This window comes from Capsicum annuum, chromosome 4 (assembly GCF_002878395.1).
Source record: "Capsicum annuum cultivar UCD-10X-F1 chromosome 4, UCD10Xv1.1, whole genome shotgun sequence".
In the NCBI taxonomy this organism is placed as follows: Eukaryota; Viridiplantae; Streptophyta; class Magnoliopsida; order Solanales; family Solanaceae; genus Capsicum; species Capsicum annuum.
Window position 1 is genome coordinate 46,259,137 of NC_061114.1, and position 21,751 is coordinate 46,280,887.

A 21,751-nucleotide genomic window follows, 5' to 3' on the forward strand; every position below is an offset into this window, starting at 1 on the left:
AAGCGGTAAGTGTGGGTTAAACGTAGCCTACTTCCCCAGAACTACGAGACAACATTGGTAAAGATTTAGATTATTTTCATTTATATGGATGACAGATATAGATTATGATCACTTAGCTTAGGTTATACTCCTTGGCAAGAGTATGAAACCTCTTCCCAATGTATGGTTTTCTCCTTTGTCGAATTAGATATTTGATACTATTATACCTTACATGATGTATATCGGTTAAAAGGATCTTCCTAATAGCAAAGTCTTGCAGAACAATATATTTTTTAAGAATTTCGTACGAAACAAAGTAATCCTAACAGAAAAGAATAACATAAAAGCTTTTGGAAATTAAGTGTCAAGGCTCACAATTTTATTCAACTATTATTTTACATGAGACATTAGTATAAGATTTCAGCTTTTGGATTACAAATACAAAGGTGATTCCTTTTACACTTAGACTGCATGGTCTGAAACAAAATTTGACTTCAGTTCTATTTACTCAACTAGTAGAAAGAGTAAAAGTAAAACTTTTAGAACTAAATGTTACGACTCACTAAACTTATGTAGTATGTTTTTCTATTCATGGTTATGACTTTCAATTTTTTTTTTTTGAGATATTCCAGGTTATGTGAGTAATCTACATTTATCATGCATATTCTTATGAATTTTGATAAAACTGAGATATTATTTCTACTTATACATTTACCCTACAGGCTCAGTACATTCCAAAAGTACTGATCCACTTATATGTTTATGTGCTACATTGTCTCATAATGTATGTTCAGGCTCAGTTCCAGTAGTGTGATTGACCATAAGCATCTCTATCTACATCCTGACAGTTGGTGAGTCCTTATAGTTCAGGGACCCAGTTATTCAGATTTCCATCTTTCCAGATTAGTTTATTCAGTTATGCCAGACAGTTTGAGTAAGCTGGGGGACTATCCAAGTGACTCTCTAGTAGTAGTATTAGAGGCTTGTCCAACTATTAGATATATTTCAGATTTTTAGTGTTAGTTCTTCGGATTTTATTAGTTAAGTATTTTGAAACATTATATGCACATAAACTCATTTCAGTTCAAATAGTATTTCAGAATTGTCTCGTACCGCATGCTTATATTAACTTTGTTTGAGTTATTAGAATAAGTAACAGGATTACAGGGTTAGCTCGGAAAACCTTGTTGTTTGGAGCGCTGTGTGGTATCCTAGGACTCTTTTTCGGGGCATTACATTGACGCTAGACTTGATGAGATACTTTGGGATATTAGAAGCAAACATGACCAGCCTTAAGTTAAGATTATTTAATTCATTAGCAACCTAGGTGCTTGTTAAACACCTAGAATATGCTTTTGTTAGTATGATGGATAAATCTAGTAAATTGTTTACTAATGATATTGATTTGGGAAATAATGTGAATACTTGATCCTTATATCACTATCATTAGCTGAATAGCAATGGAACATCTTGTAAATATAACCTATGACCATCCTATATATTAAATTATTGGCTAGCTTACTATGTGATCCTTAGATTATGTCATTACTCATATTATGTTTATACCGTGACTAAACTAATGTTTGTATAAAAGAATCCCTTTGTACAAGTATTGTGAATCATGTTAATAGAGAGGGATTCTAGAAAGTATAACCATGGCTTGTGATTGAACATGCTAATAATCATATTAAAACTGGTAATGCACTGAGAGTTCATATCACATGGATATGCAATTCATGCACATACTAATATTATGTATTAATAATAAATGGTGAGGTGCGATGATACGTCTTCCCTTAATTCTCTTATTCCCTATTCTTGGTAAGGCTTGAATTTGTTATTAATTTGGCTATATATATATTAAGGTCATGATGAATATCAATGTTATGATGATGCCCAGTACATCCGGAGGATACATTGATGATATGATGATGCTTGGTACATCTGAAGGATATATTGAATATATGATGTTTCCCGGTACATCGGTAGGATACATTGATTATATGATGTTGCCTAGTAAATCCAGAGAATATATTAATGGTATAATGATTCCTAAAAAGTATGGAAGATACATTAAAGGTATGATGAGTCCTATTATATTTGGAGGTTAGAGTAATGTTATGTATGGTAAGGATATATGTTTTTATATGTGGTTATCTCTTATTATTATTATATTTGTACATGCTTTGAGGGGATGATATTAATCTTCAGATATTGGTAATAGTCCTTTAATACTAAATTGCTTTTTAGGCGGAAGGGCTAATGTTGATTCTAAATAGTTAATAGAGGTAGGAGCCTAAAGAAGGAGTTAAGGTTAATTGGTAAGTGGAAATCTTGTGTAGAAATAAGAATTCACCTAGTGGGTATATTTTGTTTGAATAAAGGAATTAATTATGGAATGTTGCCTAGTAAAATGATCCATGTGGTAACTAGTTGTCTCTTGAGTGACTATACTACGTGATGACTAGAAGTCTAGAGTGCTAGTTGGAGAACCTTGTTAATTTTAGATATGGTAATCAATAATTACATTTGTTACATTGATAATGATGATAATAGGTTTAGCATTGTTGAAGATTAGTTATATTGATGCATAAAGTAAAATGTTCTTTGGTTGTTAAATTAGTATTTCTATATTTAGTGTGCTAGCTAGTGAGAGGCATTAGTTGATAGATAGATAAATGTATATGATGATAGATAGCCTTTCCTCTAGGAGAACTAGTGCGCCTAATATAAAGAGAAAAGAGCTTTGGTTAAATGGACATTATTGTTTAGTAGTGTATCTTGAATAGATGTGGATGTTGGCTATACCGTCAACAATAGTTAGTTGCTAGCCCAAGAGTAAGGATTATTGTAATGCCTTGAGAACCTATCCCAAGACATCACATGGTGCTCAAGGCCACACGTTCCAAGCCTTTCATCAATTTTAGAACTCTCTACGACACGAATAATCATAAATTAGGGAGGAATAATCATGACATGAACATACTGAGATACTAAGTAATACGATTCTGTAAAAACAAAATACTAAAATCTCTGTACATGCTGGCACACTAGTCTGACGAAGCCTCTACTACATAGGCCTGAGGAGCTATTGGGACAGATCCCCAACTACTCGAACTGACCTAGAAGTAAACAACCATCTATTAACAAGGCAAAATCGGAGACACGGGTTCTTGAACCATGAGGACTCACCAACCCACAGAAATGTAGATGAAGGTACACAAAGATCACTGTCGCTGCTGAGACTGGGCACCTGAGCCTACATCATGAGGAAAAATAGAGTACAAAAGAGTGTGGGAGTCAATACTTGGGAATGTACTGAGTATGTGGGGGTTAATGCAACATTTTAAATAATATCATAAATGTATAAGAAAATCATGCATGCTGACAATAATAACTCTCTTCACTTGAATTATCTAAAACATCATTTCCGGAAGTCATCAGTAATAACATATGCTTCATAAATCTCATAAATCTCATAAATCATTTAACTAAACTCAAAATCTTTGACTCATGACTTAGAGTGACTCGGTAACTTATGGTACTTAGATCATTATGGAAGTGGGAGTTTCTTATAACCGACATAACTACACCATGTGAGCCGCATGGAGTCCAACGTTTTGCCCTCCAAAGGAGAGAATCCCACATTGGCGGGGTTGTCGTAATCTTGCCAAGAAATACAGCGTCAATTTCTCAATCACAATCCCATACTCGGCCTCTGGCCCACAATCATCAATGTCAATCCTACGGTGGCACGTAGTTTTGTGAAAATACCACATTTCCCGTTCGATGTTAAATACTCCTCCCAGACTCAGCTTAGAACGCATTTGGAAATTCACCTTCATCAATATCAATTTGTGGGTCCATTATAAAGACCAAAACATAAATATAACTCATCTGTAAATCATGAACAACTGTGGCTTCCTAACTCGACTCAAAACCAAAATAATATTTCTCAACATCAAGTACCTTTGCTTATCAAATCATTTCAAATATCAAACGCTTCAAGGAAATATCATAGGACTCATTCTTGAGTTTCAATCTCAAATATCGATATATATTCAATAGTCAAATTTCTCATGGAAAGGCATAACTCATGACACTTTTCTTAAATTGCTTAGAAATCATCAATATGTAATGACAAGATACAACTCATGGAATAAATTCTCAATTTATGAAACATAATGGTGAAATAATCATAAATATAAAAATTATTCAATTCAAATCTAATAAATCATATTAAAGAAATTTGGATGTAAACCCACTTGCAAAATCATGTAAATCAGCAATAGAAAGTAAATCATTAGGCACAAAAACGAAAGGAGTGTTCTTGTTCAAACCCCACATACCTTTGATTATAATTTTGGAGATGTAGAAACTTGATATAAACTTCTTTATAGCATTCTTGAGATAGATTTCTTAATGTCTCTAATTAAGAAAACTTGATTCTTTGATCACTTTGAATCTCTATGGAAGATTCTTGAATTTCTTTGAAGAAGATTGAATTTTTGGGTTTTGGAAGAAACCCTAATTTCTAGATGTTTCTTGGTAGAGGAAAGGAGAAAATGAAGGGCTATTCTCTGGTAGGATATATATATAAGACCTTATGGGGCAGAAATGACCCAAATGCCATTTTGAAAAAGCTGAAATTTACTGATTGGGGCCTGTCATGGTTGATATGACAGTCCGTCAAGTCTCCTGTGTGTCCACTAGATCGTCCGTCACTTGATTACCTAAACAGGAATGTTATTCCTTGATGTGGTGGGCGAAGTGATGGTCCGTTAGGAACCGATGGACCACCAAGTCATCTGTCAGTCGAGGGCTAGAAATGAGACATTTTTTCTCGACCTGACCGACCCCTTGATGGTCCACCAGCTTGGCCGTCGCAAGATGGCCTGAAAAAGGAGTCATTGCCTTGGTTTGAAGGGGCACTTGACGGTCCATCAGGTCGACCATCAAGCTTGGGCGATCCGATACCGTTCAGTAAAATGGCCATAACTCCCTCGTCCAATGTCAGATTTCAATGAAATTGGTATCTATAGAAATTAGAGAAATACTACATGGTTTAAGCATCAATCACTTTAGAAGTCATACATATCCACTGAAAAGACAAATTTAGTCTTAAGAAACGATCGGGGTATTACAATATCCCTCCTTGGACATATTCGTCCTCGAATGTTGCTAAATAGGCCAAGAACAAGAGAAAATGAGGACGTATAGCTGGAACGACTCATATCTAAGGGATGACTTTACTCTAAACTTTTGAGTACTTAGCCAAATGCATGAATCATAGAAGGAATAACCATATAGCTGAATTCATTAGATTAGGAGGAACCTAAATTAGGGGAATAGTACCTTTAGCTTGATTTGGACTCATGGAGAAAAGATGAGGGTAACTAGCTCGTATATCTGCTTATGCTTCCCAAGAGGCACCCTCTACTGATTGATTGCGCCACATAACTTTAATTAAGGGAACTTCCTTGTTCTTTAGTCTATAGACTTGATAATCTAGGATTTCAACCGGCATTTCATCATACGAAAGGCTATCCTGAACATCACAACCTTCTGTAGGATCAACAACAACAGAGTCTCCAATGTGCTTCTTGAGCATAGAAACATGAAACACAGGATGGACAGCTGACAATTCTGCAGGTAACTAAACCTCATAAAATGCTTTCCCAACATGATTGAAAACTCTATAAGGGCCGACATATCGGGACTCAGCTTCCCTTTCTTTCCAAATCTTTTCACCCCTTTCATGGGTGAAATTTTCAAATACACCAAATCATGGACTTCAAACGTAAGAGTTCTTCTTCTCATAACTGTATATGACTTCTGACGACTCTGGGCTATCTTCAACCTCTCCCAAATTAACTTAACTTTTACCATAGCCTTAAATACAGCATCAGGTCCAATCACAGCAGCTTTACCCACTTCGAACAAACCTATGGGCAATCTACATCTTCTCCCATACAAAGCTTCAAATGGAGCCATTCTAATGCTAGCATGAAAACTATTGTTGTAAGAAAATTCAATCAACGACAAATGTTCATCCCAACATCCTTTGAAATCAAAAACACATGTCCTCAACATATCCTCCAAAGTCTGGATAGTCCTCTAATCCTGACCATCTATCTGCAGATAAAAAGCAAAGCTAAGATAAACTTGGGTGCCAATACCCTTCTAAAAGGCTCTCCAAAATTGAGAAGTAAACTGAGTACCTCTATCGAAGATGATAGACAACAGAAATCCATGCAACCTGACTAACTCTCGAATATACAGCTTAGCATAGTCCTCCGCGGTGAAAGATGTATGTACTGGCAGAAAATGTGCTGAATTAGTCAACCTGTCTACAACAACCCAAATATAATCCTGATGATGACGAGAAAGTGGTAAACCTGTCACGAAATCCATGTTCCCCACCTCCTACTTCCAAGTAGGAATGTTAAATTCTTGTATCATACCACCGGGTTAAGCTGCACACTTTTCTATGAACTTAACTATATCCTTTTTTAGACCATTCCACCAACAAATTTCTTGCAAATTGCGGTACATCTTGGTAGCACCGGGATGAATAGAATACCGCGCGCTATGCATCTAAGCCATAATTCTCTACCTCAGATCATCAACATTAGGAACACACAATCTATTCTGAAATCTTAATACACCATCTCCCCCTTGGGAAAAAACCTCCACATTTCGGTCTTTGATGGACGCTTTCAATTCAGCCGAATGAGAATCCATATCCTGCTTCTCCTTCACTTTCAAAACTAGGGAAGATTCGAAACTACTCTAAATCCAAACATTACCCTCAGTTGATTTGACTAATCTAACACCCAACCTAGATAAACGGTGCACTTCAAGAGCTAATTCCTTCTTATGTTCCACTACATATGCTACACTACCCATGGACGATTTGCTATGGGCATCCGCCACTACATTGTCCTTGCCCGGGTGATACATCACACTCGTATCATAGTCTTTTAGTTATTCTGACCATTGCCTCTACCGAAGATTCAACTCTCTTTGAGTAAACACATACTGGAAACTCTTGTGATCCGTAAAGACGTCAACGTTGAACACCACAAAAATAGTGTTTCCATATTTTCAAAGCAAAAACCACTGCAGCTAACACGAGGTCATGTGTTGAATAATTCTTTTCATGAGGTTTCAACTGAATGGAGGCATAGGCTATAACCTTACCCTTCTGCATCAACATGCAACCCAAACCTATTCTGGAGGCATCATAATATACCACAAAATCACTACACCATTAGGTAGGGTCATCACAGGGGATGAAGTGAGTCGAGTCTTCCACTCCTGGGAACTCTTCTCGTAAGAATCTGACCACCAGAATTTAACCTCATTTAGGGTCAACCGGGTCAAAGGAGCAGCAATGGAAGAGAAAACTTCGACAAAACAATGGTAGTAGCCAGCTAGACCCAAGAAACCCATAATATCAGATGGGGAAATAGGTGTAGGCTAATTCTTTATAGCCTCTACCTTTTGAGGATTAACTCGAATACCATCAGAAGAAGCAATATGATCCAGAAAAGCAACTGACCTTAGACAGAATTCATACTTGCTAAATTTGGAAAACATCTGTTGATCCCTAAAGGTTTGTAAGACAAATCAAAGATGATTTCCATGGTTTTTTTTTACTCTGGGAATATACAAGGATATCACCTATAAACACAATAACAAACATATCTAGGTACGGCAGAACACCTGATTCATGAGGTCCATAAAAGCTGCCGAGGCATTCATTAGCCCGAAGGACATAACCAAAAAATTCAAAATGACCATAACAAGTACGGAAAGCTGTCTTTGGAATATCACACTCTCTGACTTTAAGTTGGTGATAAATGGATCTCAATTGTATTTTCAAAAAATAACTAGCACCTTGCAGCTGATCAAACAGGTTATCAATTCTAGGAAGAGGGTACTTGTTCTTGACTGTGAACTTGTTAAGCTGATGATAGTCAATGCACATGCGCAATCAACCATCTTTCTTTCGCAAGAATAAAATGGAGGCGCCCCAGGGAGACACACTGGGCCTTACAAAACCCTTATCAAGAAGATCTTTGAGTTGCTCTTTCTACTCCTTAAGTTCTGCGGGGGCCATATGATACAAAGAAATAGAAATAGGATGTGTATCAGGGAGAAGATCAATTCCGAACTCTATCTCTCTATCGGGAGGTACCCCTGGGAGATCTTCAGGGAAAACAACAGGAAACTCATTGACAACACTAAGTGACTAAATAGTTAGAGTCTTAGACTTAGTGTCCTTAACTTAGACTAAATGATAGATACAACCCTTGGATATCAATTTCCTAGTTTTAAGATAGGATATGAAATGTCTTTTAGGAGTTACGAAATTTTTGGACCACTCAAAGACTGGCTCATTGGGAAACTAAAACTTGACTACATGGGTACGACAGTCTATAGATGCATAACAAGAGTAAAGCCAATCCATACCCAGAATAATATAAAAATCAACTATGTCTAGCTCAATCAAATCTGCAAACATGACTCTATTAAGAACAGAGATAGGACGCTTCTTATATACTTGCTTAGTAACCACAAATTCACCCAATAGTTTAGAGACTAGAAAAGGCTTGGAAATCTTTTCAGCACTGATTTCAATATTCACAGCCACCAACGAAGTGACATAAGAAAGATTTGACCCAGGATCAAGCAACACATACACATCAAAATAAAATACACAAAGCGTACCAATAACAATATCTGGTGAATACACCTACACCTAGTGGGGTGGTATAGCATAAAAGAGATTCTTCCACTGACCACCAGCAGTACTAGATGAGGCACCCTGAAGAGGAGTAGGACAAACTATACGGGCTGGAGCACTAACAGTCTAACTTTGAGGACGAACATCGAGACTCCCCTATCTAGCATATGGGCAATCTCTAAACTTGTGGCTCAATTTACCGTAACCAAAACAAACCTTCTGACCGACTAAACACTTACCAAGATGGTCTCTACCATACTTCGAACATGGGGGAGGATGAGGTCTATTACTTACATTTTCCTGGGACCTGGACATAGTAGGCCTACTACCGTACTCTGGCCTAATTCTTAATGCAGGAGTACTGGATGATGAAGGCGCTGGCATAAGTGAATATCTCTGGAACTGAGGGAGGATCCCTCCATAAAATCTAGCCTGACTATACCCCTGCTGCTCTGATCTAACTCTCTTATTCCCTCTAACTCTCTCTCTCTCTTCTTCACTTTATCTACTTCGATCTGCTGAGCATGAACCATTAATCTTGAAAGGTCCATGTACCTATTAAGCATAGCAGATCTACACTCTTTCACAACATAACCAGATACACGAGCCAAGAACTTACTCATACTAGTTCTAGAATCAGCCATCATACCAGGAGCATACTTAGATAACAGATTAAATTTATGGCAATACTCTTTAACTGTCATGGGGCCCTGTCTCAAGTTCATAAATTATTCTAATTTTTTTTCCCTCAGCTCCGTGGGAAAGAATCTGTCTAAGAAGGCATTTTCAAATAATTGTCAGGTCACAGGAGCATCATTCTCCGCTTTACTTTTCCTCCACATCTCCACCCAATCATAAGCAACATCTTTCATTCGATAGGTAGCCAATTCAACACTCTCCTCCTCAGTCATATGGATAATCTAAGTGACCTTTCTCACTTTATCTAAATATATTTGTGGGTCTTCACCGACTTTTGAACCAAAGAACTCACGTGGATTCATTCGCAAAAAGTCATGAACTCGGGCTACAGTAGAATTATTCCCTTACAGAGGTGGAACAGTAGCCTGGGTGTTGGCTTAGGCATTGGTGGTGACCGCCTGGGCTAGCGCTTAGAAAGCTGCTCAAAATTCAGCATGGGACACCGTATCACCTAAAGAATCAATAGGTTAATGTCATTCGTTATTTCTGCGAGCTCTATAAGGAGGCAATTTTTGGTCATAAGAGAGCATGAATTAATAGCAGAGAGAAATAGTCATAGGCACATTAGACTCTTGAAAGAAAGACACAACTTTTCCTAATACGTCCCGTAGCCTTTTGATCATAGATGTGGTGCGCTACACACTGATAATCAAGACTCTAGGTAACGCGGCTTGTTAGAATCCCTAGGACTGCTTAAACCTTAGGCTCTAATACCAAGCTTGTAATACTCCAAGAACCTATCTCGAGACATCACATGGTGCTCAAGGCGACATGTCGCATCAAGCTAACCCTCCAAGAGCGTCATCACTTTAAAAACTCTTTACGACATGAATCATCATAAATTAGGGAGGAATAATCATGACATGAACATACTGAGATACTAAGTAATACGATTCTGTACAAACAAAATACTAAAATCTTTGTACATGCTGGCACAGTAGTCTGACAAAGCCTCTACTACATAGGACTGAGGAGCTATTGGGACAGATCCCCAACTACTCGAACTGACCTAGAAGTAAACAACCATCTATTAACAAGGCAAAATCAGAGACACGGTTCCTCGAACCATGAGGACTCACCAACCCGCAGAAATGTAGATGAAGGTACTCAAAGATCACTGTCGCTATTGAGACTGAGCACCGGAGCCTACACCATGAGGAAATATAAAGTACAAATGAGTGTGGGAGTCAGTACTTGGGAATGTACTGAGTATGTGGGGGTTAATGCAACATTTTAAATAATATCATAAATGTATAAGAAAATCATGCATGCTGACAATAATAACTCTCTTCGCTTGAATTATCTAAAACATCATTTCCGAAAGTCATCAGTAATAACTTATGGTTCATAAATCTCATAAATCATTTAACTCAACTCAAAATCTTTGACTCATGACTTAGAGTGACTCGGTAACTCATGGTACTTAGATCATTATGGAAGTGGGAGTTTCTTATAACCGACCTAACTGCATCATGTGAGTCGCATGGAGTATAACATTTTGCCCTCTAAAGGAGAGAACCCTACATTGGCGGGGGTGTCGTAATCTTGCCAAGGAGTACAGCCTCAATTTCTCAATCACAATCCCATCTTCAGCCTCTAGCCCACAATCATCAATGTCAATCCTATGGTGGCACTTAATTTTGGGTAAATACCACATTTCCCGCTTGGTGCTGAATACTCCTCCCAGACTCAGCTCAGAACGCATTAGGAAATCCACCTTAATCAATATCAATTCGTGGGTCCATTATAAAGACCAAAACATAAATATATCTCATTTGTAAATCCTGAACAACTGTGGATTCCTAACTCGACTCAAAATCAAAACAATCTTTCTCAACATCAAGTACCTTTGCTTATCATATCATTTCAAATATCAAAAGCTTCAAGGAAACATCATAAGACTCATTCTTGAGTTTCAATCTCAAATATCGATATATATTCAATAGTCAAATTCTCATGGAAAGGCATAACTCATGACACTTGTCTTAAATCGCTTAGAAATCATCAATACGTAATGACAAGATACAACTCACGGAATAAATTCTCAATTCAAGAAACATCATGGTGAAATAATCATAAATATCAAAATTATTCAAATCAATTATAATAAAACATAAATAAAGAAATTTGGGTGTAAACCCACTTGAAAAATCATGTCAATTAATAATAGAAAGTAAATCTTTAGGTACAAGGATGAAAGGAGTGTTCTTGTTCAAACCCCACATACCTTAGATTATAATTTTGGAGGTGTAGAAACTTAATATAAACTTCTTTATAGCATTCTTGAGCTAGATTTATTGATTCCTTTAATTAGGAAAGCCTGATTCTTGGATCACTTTGAATCTCTACAGAAGATTCGTTAATTTCTTGGAAGAAGATTGAATTTTTAGGTTTTGGAAGAAAACCTAATTTCTAGATGTTGCTTGGTAGAGGAAAGGAGAAAATGAAGGGCTATTATATACTAAGATATATATATAAGACTTTATGGGGCAGAAATGACCAAAATGCCCTTTTTAAAAAGCAAAAATTAGCTGATTGGGCCCTGCGACAGTTGATCTTACGGTCCACCAATCTCCTGATGGTCTGCCAGATCGTCCGTCACTCGAGTGCCAAAACTAGAATGTTCTACCTCGACGTGGCGGTTGTAGTGATGGTCCTTCAATAATCTGACAGACCAGCAAGTCGTCCATCACTCGAGGGCCAGAAATGAGACATTCTGTCTCGACCTGACGGACCCCTTGATGGTCCATCAACATTTTGATGGTCCACAAACTTGGCTGTCGCACGATGGCCTGAAAAAGGAGTCACTTCCTTGGCTTGACAAGGAACTTGACAGTCTACCAGGGCCCTGATGGTCCACTAGGTTGACCGTCAAACCTGGGCGATCCAATACTGTTCAGTAAAATGACCATAACTCCCTCGTCTGATTTTGGATTTCAATGAAATTGGTATCGATGGAAAGCTTATTCAATGCTATACATGACAAAAATTAGAAATTAGAGAAATAATACATGGTTTAAACAACAATAACTTTGGAAGTCATACATATCCACTCATAAGATAGATTTAGGCTTAAGAAACGATCGGGGTATTAAAATTATGTAAAGAATTGGTTAGGCTATAATTGGAGATCCTCTAATGACTAGTGAATTAGTAGTATAATAGTTATAAATGTTGGTAAGTTTATGATTACTCTGGTGTATATTATTTCAATTTCAGTATATGTGATGATTATGAATGTTGGCAATGACCATTGATGTGAAATGTTGAAGCCTATGGATAATGATGTGTTTGATACATGTCTATATACTTTGATGATTTGATCCTTTAATGTAATCTCCGGTGGTATCGGACACTGTGATGGGTTCCTTACTTTAGCTTCTCTTGGGTGTGCTCCTCGTTGGTATAGGATGTTGTGCTGGGTTCTTTTACTTTATGCTCTAACGGATATATGTATGTAGACTTAATATTTCCGCGATTGTGATTGGACTAACATAGTTGAACACTTTTGGATCATTTACTTTCTACATATGATGGTATTAACATGTCTTGGTACAATATATTGAATTTTTGTTCCAGTCAGATTATTTATTATATACAATGATTATAAAAATGATTCAGCTTTGATTTAGTACCTTGACTTAGAGAAATTGTCTTACTTTATATCATCTTTATATCATGATATAGCTCAGTCGAACGATGATTCCTACTGAATACCTATTTTTTTGGTACTCATACTACACTTTTGTATCTTTTTAGCGCAGACCTGAGTGCTAGTTACCATTGCTGAGTTGTGATTGTGCAGCGTTAATCTTTCGGATATAGGGTGAGCTTTTAGAGTTTTGAGTCGCCCATTTCCCTATCTTTATTCAGTAGTTTGTATTCGAGAAGAATGTATTGACTATGCTAGACTATTTGGGTTGTATTTTCTACTATCGTATTTAGATGCTCTTATAATGATATTAACAGGTCGTGGGATTGGTATTCGTATTTTCATTGTCTTCTTTTAGTGGAACGCTGTTGGTTTTAATTGTGTTCATAAATTTTGGCCCATGTTGGGTGTTTCTACCAAAGTAACCCATTGCCTTAGCTCCGGGTTACGGTGTTGGCTTACCTTGATACGACCCGAACCAGATCCCTATCATAATGAGAATATTAAGACAAACAAGGAACATAGATCACCCCCGCTACCTAATCCAACAAACCAACATATACCCTGAGCCAGATGAATTCCGAATAAATACCATGATAAGGTGATTAACAACACAAATACTTTGGAATAGATCCAAAGCCAGGACTAACCCAAACAAGTCTAACAATCTAATACACAACCAACAACCATCACAAAACCAAAGTAATAACCAAGTCCATATCCACACTATAGCATACCCAAGTCCAAAAATTATCCATACAAAGCCTCTAAAATAGAACAAGATTATATATTCGGGCAAGTCCCCGATCATAGCCAAAACCAATGTACAAGTCTAAACCAATAAAGTTATAAGAAAACTCAAAGATGGAAATGAAACTTTCCAAAGTATGGAAGATCACCACTTCAAGTCAACACAAGTTGTTCCTGAGTCCAAACACTGAGTAGGAGGTGTAGTATGACAACCACGTGTATTGAGTAGGGATAAAGCGTCGAAGATGGTTAGAAGTTGGAGAGCTAGCATGTAACTCAAGGATAAGGATAAAATAATGTCAATAGTTTAAATCTAATCAAATGATGCATATAACCAATGCAATATATACATATGCATATATCCCATGTTTGGGTAGGGAACAAGATTAGCATGAACTTTTAAATCATTAACCTTGTCTGTCGAGTAAAATCATCATACAGAAAGTCACCCACGGGCTTTATGGGCCCAACTCAACCCTAGATGGAAAGGCCCTAGTGTGTGTAGCCACACTAACTAGAGAATATCCATAACCGTATATGCCTATATGTGGGACTCGAATTTCTTGATATAATAAAGGTGACTTAAGCACCAATACATGTATTATAGGGGACTCGACCCTTCCATACACATATTTATTTAGGGAAATTGAACCACCTGGTCATAAAGACACATACATCGGCTAGCGCAATATCCATTGTCATTCCTTTAGACTCCACTTTCCCAACCCGGCTACACATCCTGCTTTAAAGCCCAATTTAAATCAATCATTTCACACACACAACCATTAAGCCAATTACTTACAAAAGGCACTTCGTTGGTATCATCATACCAACACCACTTGAAAGTATACAACATGCCATAACTATTATTATTTGACTTTGGGATTCAAACCCATTGTCTATGCAAAGCCATCAATTCAATTAAACATTTAGGGAATGGAACCCATTATCTGGTAAAGACATAAATCAATATAATGTTTAGAGACATAAACCCTTCTAGCCAATTGAACCACCAAAGTTATCATTTATATCATTAAATAGTCAACAAGGCAATCACAAAAACAACTTACCAACCATTCATATTTATTAGGCCGATGCCATAGTTCAAAACACCATTTACATGTGCCTAGTTATTTCTTTTAGGTATTTTCACAAACACTTTGAGGTCATACCATTACCAAATCAAAAACCCAAGTAGAAACCATTATGTTTAGGGTTACCTATGACCCATTTGTTAAACCAAAATTACCAAGTACCCACATGCTAAAAAAGTTTCCAAAAACATGTTTAAACACAATATAAACCCAGAGTAAACAATACTAAGCAATATGCATCAATACCCTCAACATTGGTTTTGAATACCACCATTAAAGAATCATAATCAATGTTTAAAACACATGATATTTCAGAATAAACAATGAGGGAAGCATCATATTCTTTATTCAAGAAGATTCACGAAATAAACTTGACTCTTGAGCCTTTGGATGAACATTTGGAAAAAACCCTAGCCCAATCTTCCGGAGAGTGTTTAGAGAGGTTTTTAGTGTTTGATCTTTGAAAAGTGTGTTATGAGAGTTCACAACATGTTATAAGATGTGGGGACTTAAGGGGTTTGGGTGATAAATGTTAAAAATGTCATCGTCTTACAAGCTAAAAAAATATGCACAAGAGGGTGCAACCACCCTACCCAACCGTACCCTATCATACGTGCGGTACCCCCAAATTTTACCCTAGGCATCAACTTAGACCACTACACTGTCAAACATAAGAGTTCTTCAACCAACTTGTATCTAATCATACAATTGGTACCCTCCAACTGTACCCTAGGTAGAATTCTCCTGGCTAGACATAGGACATCATAAAATTTAGTATTCTGCCTCTCGTACCATAGCTTACAACTAGTAAGATATCCACTCATACCTTGGACCGAATGCCACAAACCCACACCGATTTACATAAGGTTGAAGGGACCCTAAATCATACCACATCATATGACTAGTATGCACAAGTCATATTATATCCATAATTCCTTGCTTAGAAAATTTTTTAAGAGCCCAAAGCGAAAGTGTTTCAAATCTGCCCCACTTGGATCATTCATCCTCGAAATATGGGTGAGACAAGTACAAACACCAGTTAACATATTATTACACATCAACTAAACTTTAACCAAGTTAGAAAACAAAGACATAAAATAAGGATATTAAGAACAACACATACCTCAAACACAAATTTATTGAACGGGGAACAAATGCAGATACTTGGACTTCATGTCCTTTTCTGCTTCCCAAGTAGCTTCCTCAACATTATGGTTCCTCCAAACAACCTTTACAAAAGCCACATCCTTTGTCAACAACCAACGAACTTGAAATTCCAAGTTCTCAATCGGGACTAGTTCATAATATAAGGAATCAAAGATACCCAATCCTTCCCAAGGAACAACCGATGAAGGATCACCCACATATTTCCTCAACATAGAGACATGGAAAACCAGATAAATGGCATAACGAGATCCATGAGCTTCATCCAAAATCATTTCCCTTAGTCTATCGACGATGGGAACACATAACATAACTTGGTACCTTAAGATACCGTCACCACCTATCGCTAAGTCAACTATCTTTTGTTGACAAACATTAACCATAATCTTTATCAACTTAGTATCCAACATTTGCTTTTTCTTTATCTCAACAAGAAGAGACGACTGTGATACCGAGTGCACAAACACACCACTATTCTTAGAGTCTATGAGATAAACTCCGAGACTAGCAAAACGATGAATGTCCTTCACTAGCTAGCACTTATCATTATACACATGAGATAGACTTACCATGGATAACCTGCTAAGAGCATAAACAACCATGTTATATTTACTTAAAGGGTAATGGAGACTCATATCATAGACCTTTAGAAACTCAAGCCACCTTCTTTGCCTGAGATTAACTCTTTTTGAGTAAACACATACAATAGGCTCAAATGATCAGAAAAGATATCAATATGAACCCTATAGAAATCGTAATGCTAAATCTTCAATGCAAATACCACAACTATCAACTCCAAATTATTAGTAGAGTAGTTCTTCTCATGAACTTTAAACTACATAGAAGCATAGGCCACTGCCCTACCATGCTGTATCAACACACAATCAAGCCTAACACAAGAATCATCAAAATACACTACAAAGCCCTCATTATTCTCAGGCAAGGTCAAAATCGGAGTCGATATCAACTTATCCTTCAACATTTCAAAAATACCATCACATACATCAAACCGTAAGAACTTAGTCAATGGGGAAGCTATGGTTAAAAAAATTTCCACAAATCTCCTATAGTAATCAGCTAAATCCAAAAAGCTTTGAATATCTATTGGAAAGTCACAACCTTCAACAAAAAATCACGCCTAGAGTACTTGGCATACAAATGTTAATCCTTCAATATCTACAACAATGCACGGAAGTGATGACATGATTCTCCTCAATCATAGAGTAGACAAAAATGTCACCTATGAAGACAGTGACGAACAAATCAAAGAACTGATGAAATTCCATATTTATCGAATCCATAAAGGCCGTTGAATCATCGGTCAACAAAAAAGATATAACTAGGAAATCATAGTGACCATGCCGGATCCTTAAGGTAGTCTTAGGGATATCCACTTCCCTAATCTTAAGATGATGAAAAACTAACCTAATATCTATCTTAGAGAAATACTTCACACCTTGAAGTTTATCAAAAAACCATTGATCCTAGGAAGAGGATATTTATAGTTTATAGTGACCTTATTCAGTTAACGATAATTAATGCACATCCGAAGGGAACCATTCTTCTTACTTACGAACAACACAAGTGCATGCAAAAAAGACATACTAGGATGGATAAAACCTTTATCTAAGATATCCTTCAATTACTCCTTAAGCTCTTTCAATTTAGTCGAAGCCATCCTATAAGGAGGGATAGAGATAGGACAAGTGTACAAAATAAGATCAATCCCAAAATTGATTTCCTTTTCGGGAGGAATACCAGCAAAATCACCAGGCATCACCTTAGGAAACTCATTAACCATAGGAATGAATTATAAAGAAGGACCTTCTAAGTTAGAATCTTTATCCCAGACCAAATGATACAAGAACCCTTTGGAAATCATCTTTCAGGCTCTAAGGTATAATATGAACCATTCCTTAGGTACTAAAGAACCCCTTGGAAATCATCTTTCAGGCTCTAAGGTATAATATGAACCATTCCTTAGGTACTAAAGAACCCCCTTCCCTTACAATGACCGATTCATTAGAGAAGTTAAACATGGCATTACGGATTCGACAATCTAAGGAAGCATAACACTTATGCAACCAATCCATCCCATTATGACATCAAAGTTGACCATATCCAACTCTATCAAATCTACAAGACTTTCTCAACCACTAACAGATAACACATACACCAAATAGTCTATATTTTAGCAACCACAGAGTAACCAATAGGGTAGATACAAAAAAACGATCAGAAATAAATTAAGGATCAAAGCCAAAATATACAGCAACAAACAGGGTCACATAAGAAATATTAGATCCTGGATAAAGTAAAAAATACATTTCACGGGAGAATAGTTTTAACATGTCGATAACAACGATGGGGGATGCCTCAACATTGTAGAGAGAAACAAGAGCTAAAAAACAATTCTGACTAGGGCCGGTACCAGAAGCAGAAATAGATGCAGAAGCAGAACCCTTTGGGTCAGGAGTAGATGAAGATCCAACAAGAATGTTGTTAGCCCTAGAAGGCATTCTAACATGATAGTCATGTTGCATGTGACCAATCTTACAATAATAAAAATATCTATTCTTTCCTTCCTTACAAACCCATAGTGCGACTGCCCACATAATCTATAAGGAAAGTGGAATGGAGAAATGCTCCAGTAGCCTGAGATTGGGCACCCTATGCTCAAAACCCACTATCATACTGAGAACGATGATTACCTAACGACTTTGGGTCAGGAGCACTAGCCAAGGAGAAAGAACAAAAACTCTCCCTTTTCTTGTTTTCCCACTTACCACCATCTCTACCGCTTCGCTCAGAAGGCATAAATTTCTTTCCCTCTCTCTTACTAAACTCAACTTACATAAATTTCTCTTTCTCCACCTACTATATATATACCACCAACCTAGAAATATCTATGTCCTTAATCAAGAAGGCAGCCTTACTTTCTAAAATCAACTTATGAGACAATCCCTAAGTAAATTTTCTCATCTAGGCCCTCAAACTAGAAACCATCTCTTAAGCATATCAGGATAATTGGTGAAACATCAAGGAATACTTCTTGACAAACATCTTACCTTGCCTCAGATTAACAAACTCCTCCATTATTTTTCCCTCAACTCTTAAGAAAAGAAGTAATCTATAAAAAAAATTAGAGAAATCTGCCCATAAAGTTGACTTATCACTCTCATCCCTCGCCTGATCACACTCTTCATACCACTAGTATGCCACGTCCTTCAGTTGATAGACTACAAACTCCACACCCTCCATAGTTGTGATTTTCATAACCCTTAAAAATTTTTCCATCTAAGCTAGAAAACCCTAGGGAACCTCCTCCACCTTAGCAACAGTAAAGGTCGGATGACTCAACCTCATAAACTGGCCAACCCTTGTGGCCTCAGAAGATGGAGTAGCAGATGCACCCACTCAGCTTGTCAAGCTACTTATTGAGCAATAATATGAATCAACTGACAAACCATAGCTTTCATCACATAAGTATAAGAAGCTGGAGAAGGACTAGAGAGAACTTGTGGAACTCTAAGACAATTGTGAATTGGACCCCTAGATGGGGTCAGGACTCCATAAGTAGCGCGGTTCACATCAACATTGACCCCAGTTGGTAATAAAGAATTCAGAAGATTATCAGATCGTCGAGCCATAACCAAACAATTAAGTAAACAGAATTAGAAGAATCCATATCATTTGACTCTATAGCTCAAAATCAGAAAACAAGAAAGTGAAACATTCCTAAATGTCTTATAGCCTCTCTATTATAAGTGTGGCGTGCTATAAACCAATAAAAGAGACTCTACATGACATGAGTTTATGGACACCCACCTAACCATAAACTGTAATGCCCCACAAATGGGTCCCGAAATGTCACATGTTGCTTAAGGCTATAAGTAGCCCCAAGCTAACCCTTTGAGCCTTCTTCTTCATATATTAGCTTACTTAAAGATAAAAAGCATGAACTCAACACTGTGACATCATAAAATTAGAAATATGAATTAAATACTTGGATTGAACAAACTACAACTCAAAGAAAAATCTTGAAGTGTTGATAATCTGATGGCTAGTCTGACAAACCTCTACATCTCCAAACTAGAGAGCCATTGGGATAGGTCCCAAATTGACTCATACTCAACTGACAAGAATTAAATAGCTACTAAATAAAACTGGAAGTATGAGATTAATCGGTCCCTAAAACATGAGGACTCACCACGGCTGATATATAGATAGAAGTGCTCGAAGGTATCATTGGTGAGGCTAAGATTGAGCACCTGAACCTACGTTACGAGAATATATGGCACGCAGACATAATATGTAGGTCAGTACTTTAGGAATGTACTAAGCATATGGGGAAGTGTGCAATTAAAATACTCAATATCATAAGCTTTTATGGAAAACCTTCATTGTGTAAAACATACTAATATAGCTTGAAATAAACATATGCCACAAGACTCATAAATCATAATGCTTTTACTTAAAACGTCAAATTATCAGGACACCTGAAATTATTAGGACCATAGCTTTCAAAAACAATTATACTTTCAAAACTTTGTAACTTTAAGACTAAAACTCTTTGAAACTTGGAAGACCTTAGGACTTAGAGAACTTTAGGAACTTAGGGAGTTTCTCTTAACCGACATAAACCATGTGAACTACATAGATTCCAACTCTTACCACGTTGGGGAGACTTGTTTTATCCTTGCCATCGGATAAAAGCTTAACTTTAGTGATTATTATCTTAACCAACTTGGGGTATATGAAGAACCTATGGGGGCTCGTAGTTTTGGGGCATGAGACCTCAGAATCAAGCCCAAATCGCTACAAAATACTACTCCCGTACTTAGCTCTGAACTTTAGAAAATCCACCTTAAAACAGTTTAATAATATATATATATATATATGTATATATAATAGGAGCCAAAATGCATCCCCTTTACTTCAAATTCAAGAATGTGGATTTCTATCTTAACCTACAATCAAAATCACTTCTTGATATTCTTTTAGAATTGCTAACATCTCATTCTTAAACTCTTGCTTTAACCATAAGGTTCAATTCAAAACAATAGGACTTGAAATTCTACAAACATGATATAGATGTTGAATTATGCAACTTAAACCATAAATTGACAATTTAAAACATTAATATGCATAATAATATTACAAGTCAAAGCTTGGGTAAGGCATAGTTTCATAAAAAGACTGACCATATAATAACATGGTAGGAATTCTCCATAAATTTACGAAATACTTTACGAAAATATGTAACTTTTGGGCACAAGAACAAAAGGGTGTTCTTGCTCAAAACCACATACCTTAAACTTGGAGCTTTTGGATGACTTCAAAAATTTCAAAAGGTTATTCACGAACTATTGGGTGTCCCTCGTAACCCTCTTAACGAGTAATTCAAATACGCAAGAATCAGTGAATTCTCATGGTTGAATCTCCAGATAATTGGGTTTTTATGTTAAAACCCTAACCTTGTGGTTGAAGGTGTGCAGAGAATTTTAAGATGTTTAACTAAATAGAAATTGAAGAAATATGTTCTCTACGGGTTATAAGTCATGGGAACTGCGGGAAAAAGAGCAAAATACCCTAGCAAAAATGTCATTAATCTACTGAAAAAAATAGCTGACGACATTCGTGACAAGTCGTCAGACTTGT